Raw genomic sequence first — 5,331 nt, forward strand, 5'->3', positions numbered from 1 at the left:
GGGGCGGGCTGGGGAGGGATCTCAGGGCTCACGGAAAGGAGGCAAAATCCGGTTTACAGGCTTGCTCCGCCCCTCCCCCACCCCCTCCTCTCCAATAAGCAAAGTTAGAGGGTGTTACAAGCTGCAAGACACCTTGGAGCTCACCCAGTCCAATCTCTGATGGGCTTTCACGATGCAACAAGGGCCAAAGCTGCAGCACGCATCTCGGCAGGGCAGCAGGCCACTCCCCCCACAAGCCCCGGGAGGTGGCCCTGGGCAGCCTCCCCCCTCCCCGCCCTGTGAACACCTGGACCACAAAAATACACCTTTAAATACCCAGTATGTATTTCAAACACATTTCAAACGATTTGCTTCTTTCCTTTACAGCCACTGCCACAAAAACAATTAGCCTGAATGGATGTGAAATCCTTAATGTGTAAGACGACCTAGTTCCCCAGCCTCTCTAAAAGCACATGAGTTCTTAACCGCGCCTGAGTCTCCTCCACCCGGAACCTGCACGACTGCCTCTCATCCTCAAGTGGCTTCTGCAAAACCTCTCCCAAGCATTAAATAATCTCTGTTTGATCTTTTAACAATAATTCAAACCTAGCAGGAAAGTGAGGATATCATACATTTATTTAAAGGTCGGTGAGTGTTACCTGCTTTGATCCCCATGCGTTACACTCACTGACCTGTACACCAATACTCCAGCTTTTTGTTTTCTTACTTTTTCCTAAAGCCAGCACAAAATAGCAGAAGGAAAAGATTCCTACCACACTCTACCTGTCTGCCAATGACACAGGAAGGATGAGACCGTCTGGGGAATGGAAGCGCAGGGCGCTCTCAGTAATGCCAGGCAGATGCAGTGGCGCTTCTCCCCAGCAGAAATGGGCTTCGATTCAGAATCTGCCAGCCCACAAGAATCATCTGACCCCACAACAATTACTTGAATCACTCATCTGGTAAACCCTCCACGCTCTGGGTCCTAGACTGGAAAAGACAGCCCAATAACAATAATAAAAACGACAAGCCCCGTTTTGCTGGAGTCAGCTGAGATATCAGATGGAGGTCAATGGCTAGGTCTGTGAACCTGAAGCCACACTCCATCAGTGACCCGCATTGGAGAGACAAGAAACCTCAGGCTCCTTAGGAGGTCAAGCGGCCCTTCCCAGCCCTCTCTAGCCCCCGCCTTCAAGAATCATTCTGAATAGCTAACCAGGAGGCTGGGCCCCGTGTGGATCCGCCTCCGCTGGAAAAGCCTCTGCCGGATGTGCTCCAATCCAGAGCAGGATACCTGGGGGAGGAACGGGTTAAGCTCAAAGGGGAAAGGGGCAGCGGATGCTGAGACGCAAAGGTGCGGAGACTTCCACAGAGCAGGGACTCTGGGCCTGGATGAACTGATGCCCTGGCCTCTTTCCTCCAGGGACAAGGTCGGCCTCAGAAAATCAAGGTATCTTCAAAGGGACACAAGGGAGCACAGTGCCGACGAGACCAGGGCAGAGCCACAGTCTGGCGGTGCAGGCTGGGGGTCCGAGGTGGGGGACACTGGCTAGCAGTGCTGAGAGGGGCGTGTGTGCACTGGGGAGAGCGAAAGGAGGGGAAGAAGAAGGGGAGGGGGAAGGGGAAGAAGGAAGTGTGTTCGGTTGGGAGGACCGGTCCAGACAGGGGAGAGGGGGCCACCGCAGAAGTGATTATCCCGTTAAGTCGAGGTCGAGACAACAAAACAGAGGTTAAAGGTTTCGAGGACAAGGTCAGGATCAGGAGTCCGAAGCGCCAAAACTCCTCAAGTGAAATCAAAGGAATTTAAAGTGGGGACGATGCGATTACGAAAGGGCCGGGTCAAATAAAGTGGAAACCAGAATTAGAATCAGAAAGGGCGCTACAGGGCTACAAGGACCGAACCGTCTGAAATCAAAGAGGACAGAAATATCGAGGAACACTGAGGAGCCAGCGCAAGCCGGGTGGGGGCAGGTTCCCTCGGAGAAGGTGCGGGTCTGCGGCTGCCGCGCGGACCCGGTTTCCTGGAGGCCGAACCGTGCAGGAGGTGGGGGTGGGGAGGCGGCGGGTGTCCAGCGCCCAGGTGCGAGTGCAGAGGGAGGGCCGTGGGGTGGGCGGCTGCGGGCGGCAGGCCACTCACCTGTCTCCGCCTCGGCCGGGGCCGCGGGGGCGGCGGGGCGGCCGGGCCGGGCCGGGCAGGGGGCGACGGGGGCGCGGAGCCCCGGGCGCACCGGGGTCGGGGAGGGGCGGCGGCGGGTCCGGGCGGGGGCTGCTCCCTCGGCCGGCCGGCCGGGCGGTCAGTCAGTCACCGACGCGGGCGCGGAGGGAGCGCTGCGAGGCTGCGGCCGGCGCGCGGAGACAACGCCGCTTTATCGGGTCGGAAACAGCCGCTCCGCGCCGCTTCCGCTGACGCAGCGCCGGCCCCTGCGCCTCATGACTATGCAGCACCCGCCGCCGCGGGACGGGGATTCGGAGGGCGGGGTCTGCGCCGCGCGCGCCCATTGGCCTCCTCCGCAGCCCACCCCGCCCCCGAACGGCCGCCCCGCCCCTCCGCGCCCCCTGCCCCGCCCCCGCGGGCTCCACGGCTCCCGCCCCCGTCTAGCCGTGGCCCCGCCCCCGGCCCTAGCCCAGCCCCGCCCCCGCCCTCCTCCCGCTACGACCCCGGCCCCGGCCCCTCCGCACCGAGCGTCCGCCCCCTCCCCTCTGAAGAGCTGGCCCCCAATCCACCCTATCGCTCTCCGCAGCCGTAGGAGGTGGCCCCCGCCCATCCCCACCTTCTCTCCCCGCTCCTCTCGCACCTCTCTCGCAGAGGGGTCCGGCTAGCCGCGAGGCCCCGTCCCCCGGCAACACAGCCCCTTGGCAAGCAGCCTCCCGCCCCTCCGCCCCTGCCCGAGGCGCGGCGAGGTGGGCCCCACCCAGGTGCTGCAGCCCCTCCTCCGCTGCAGTAGAAAATTCTGCTGTTTTCCCCTCCCTGGCACCCTCCGAAGACCTGCCTGGTCCTGGGCCAACCCCGTCCCCAACTGACCCAACGCCCCGCACTCTGCGGGCCCCCTCTCCAGCCTGAAGAGCAGGGCGGGAAGAAGACCCGACCCAGAGCTTCCTGGAGGCTGGGCCTCCCTCTCAGGTCTGGCCCTTGCCAGGGGCACTGATCCGTCTCTCTCCACGTGTAGAAGGGCCACAATCCCTAGGGCAGGGCTGCTGGGAAACCCCATCAAGACAAGGTCTGGGGAGGCGACTTTAACAGACAGATGTGATGGGCTGAGGCCAACCCTGTTAATGTCCCAGCCCTGTGCCCTTGCCAGGGTTTAAGTGACTTTGGAGGGATTACTTCATTTCTCTGATCCTTGGTGTCCTTATCTGTAAAATAGAAATCGTAAGATCCATCTCACCTGTTGCTAAAGGAATTTAGAAGTGAAGTGCACAGCAGAGTCTCCAAGAGCATCGGAAATGGGAAAATCTGACAATATCAAGTGTTGACAAGGAAGTGGAGCAACTGGAACTCCCAGGCACTGTTGGTGGGGATGCAAAGTGGTACAACTTTCAAAATCTTTTTGAAAGGCCTTGATTACCCAGCAATTCTGCTCCTGGATACACACCTAACATCATGTTTCTGTTGATAGCAGCACTGTTTATAATTGCCCCAAACTGGAAATTACTGAAATGCTCGTCAGCCATTAAATGGATACATAAATTGTGATATATTCACACGGTGGAATGACAGCAATGACAGTGAATAATCGACAACTACACACAACAACATGGATGACTCTCACAAATGATGTTGAGGAAAAGGAGCCAGAGGATTAAAAGCCATATATGTTTCCATGTGGATAAAGTGGTAGAATGTGTATATGGGGGTAGCAGTCAGGATAGTGGTTACCCTTGGAGGGAGGGGTGCCAGAGCCAGGAAGCAGAGCACAGAGGACGTGTCAGGGGGCTGGCTGTGTTCTGTGTCTTGGTCTGAGTGCTGGTTACAGTGTGCTCAGTTTGTGATGACTTTTCCAGCTGTGCAGTCAAGATGCATGTGCCTGCTGGGCACAGTGGTTCACGCCTGTAATTCTAACACTTTGGAAGGCCAAGGAGGGTGGATTGCTTGAGCCCAGGAATTTGAGACCAGCCTGGGCAACATGGCAAGACCCTATCTCTATTTAAGTAAATAAATAAAAGATGTGTGTGTTTTTCCATGTGTATGCACTATCTCAACAGAGGGTTAATAAGTACATCAGTGATCTGTAGACAGAGAGTCCAAAGCAGCATCAGACACATCGTGAGTGGTCAACCAGTACATCTACTTCCCTGGTGATTTTTATTTCAATGGCCAAAGGATGGCGGCAGTGGCAATTCCAGCTGTGCTGTGAGCCAACTGTGTGAGCCTGGGCGCCTACTTAACCTCCCTGAGTCCTCTTCTGTAAGTGAGCATTCTAATAGTACCTAGTTCACAAGTTGTCATGAAGCTTAAACAAAATAGCAAAACAATGCTTTTAAAAATGACAATACAATCAGGAGGACAGACAGGCAAAGACTTTGTTTATTCACAAATTGCTGGTATTGATTGAATTGTCTTCATTATCATTCATGCAGTAACCAACTGCTGAGTGTGTGCCTACTATGTGCCACACGCTTTGCCAGGTCCTAGTACTGGAGCTGGGAACACGATCCAATCTCTCTCCGTAAGGAGCGCATAGTGGGGTACATACCAGCCATGGTAGCCATGGAGCCCAGTGTAGGGTCAGCCTTGTAGTAGGCACTCCATAAATATTTGCTGGGGCTGGGCATGTTGGCTCATGCCTGTAATCCCAGCACTGTGGGAGGCTGAGGTGGTGGATTGCTTGAGCTCAAGAGTGCTAGACCAGCCTGGGCAACATGGCGAAACCTCATCTTTATTAAGAATACAAAAATTAGCTGATTGGGGCAGTGTGCACCTGTGGTCCCAGCTACTTGGGAGGCTGAGGTGGGAGAATCACTTGAACCTGGAAGGCAGAGGTTGCAGTGAGCTGAGATCGCACCACTGGACTCCAGCCTGGGCGATAGAGTGAAACCCCATCTCAAAAACAAAAAAAGTTTCTAGAAGAGTAACTGAATACAAGTATAGAAGTGTATGCACCAGGCTGGCAACATAGCTAGGCCCCATCTCTACAAAAAATTCAAAAATTAGCTGGGTGTGGTGGCGCATGCCTGTAACCCCAGCCACTCGGAAGGCTGAGGCAGGAGGATCACTTGAGCCCGGGAGTTCAAGGCTACGGTGAGCTATGATTGCACCACTGTGCCCCAGCCTGGATGACAGAGCTAGACCCTGTTTCAAAAAAAAAAAAGAATGGAAGTGTAGGCATGAAATTTCCTGTGAATGAAACTTAG

At 55.8% G+C, this 5,331-nt stretch overlaps 1 long non-coding RNA gene across 1 annotated transcript; it reads left to right on the plus strand.

The window, feature by feature from the left end:
• Positions 1–1,258: 1,258 nt before the first annotated feature.
• LOC108587400 lies at positions 1,259–3,780 on the plus strand. Its single transcript, XR_001905973.3, has 2 exons — positions 1,259–1,429; positions 3,345–3,780. It is a non-coding gene; the product is annotated as an uncharacterized LOC108587400 (long non-coding RNA).
• The last annotated feature ends 1,551 nt before the right edge of the window (positions 3,781–5,331 follow it).

Source organism: Papio anubis, chromosome 8 (genome assembly GCF_008728515.1).
Source record: "Papio anubis isolate 15944 chromosome 8, Panubis1.0, whole genome shotgun sequence".
Lineage (NCBI taxonomy): Eukaryota > Metazoa > Chordata > Mammalia > Primates > Cercopithecidae > Papio > Papio anubis.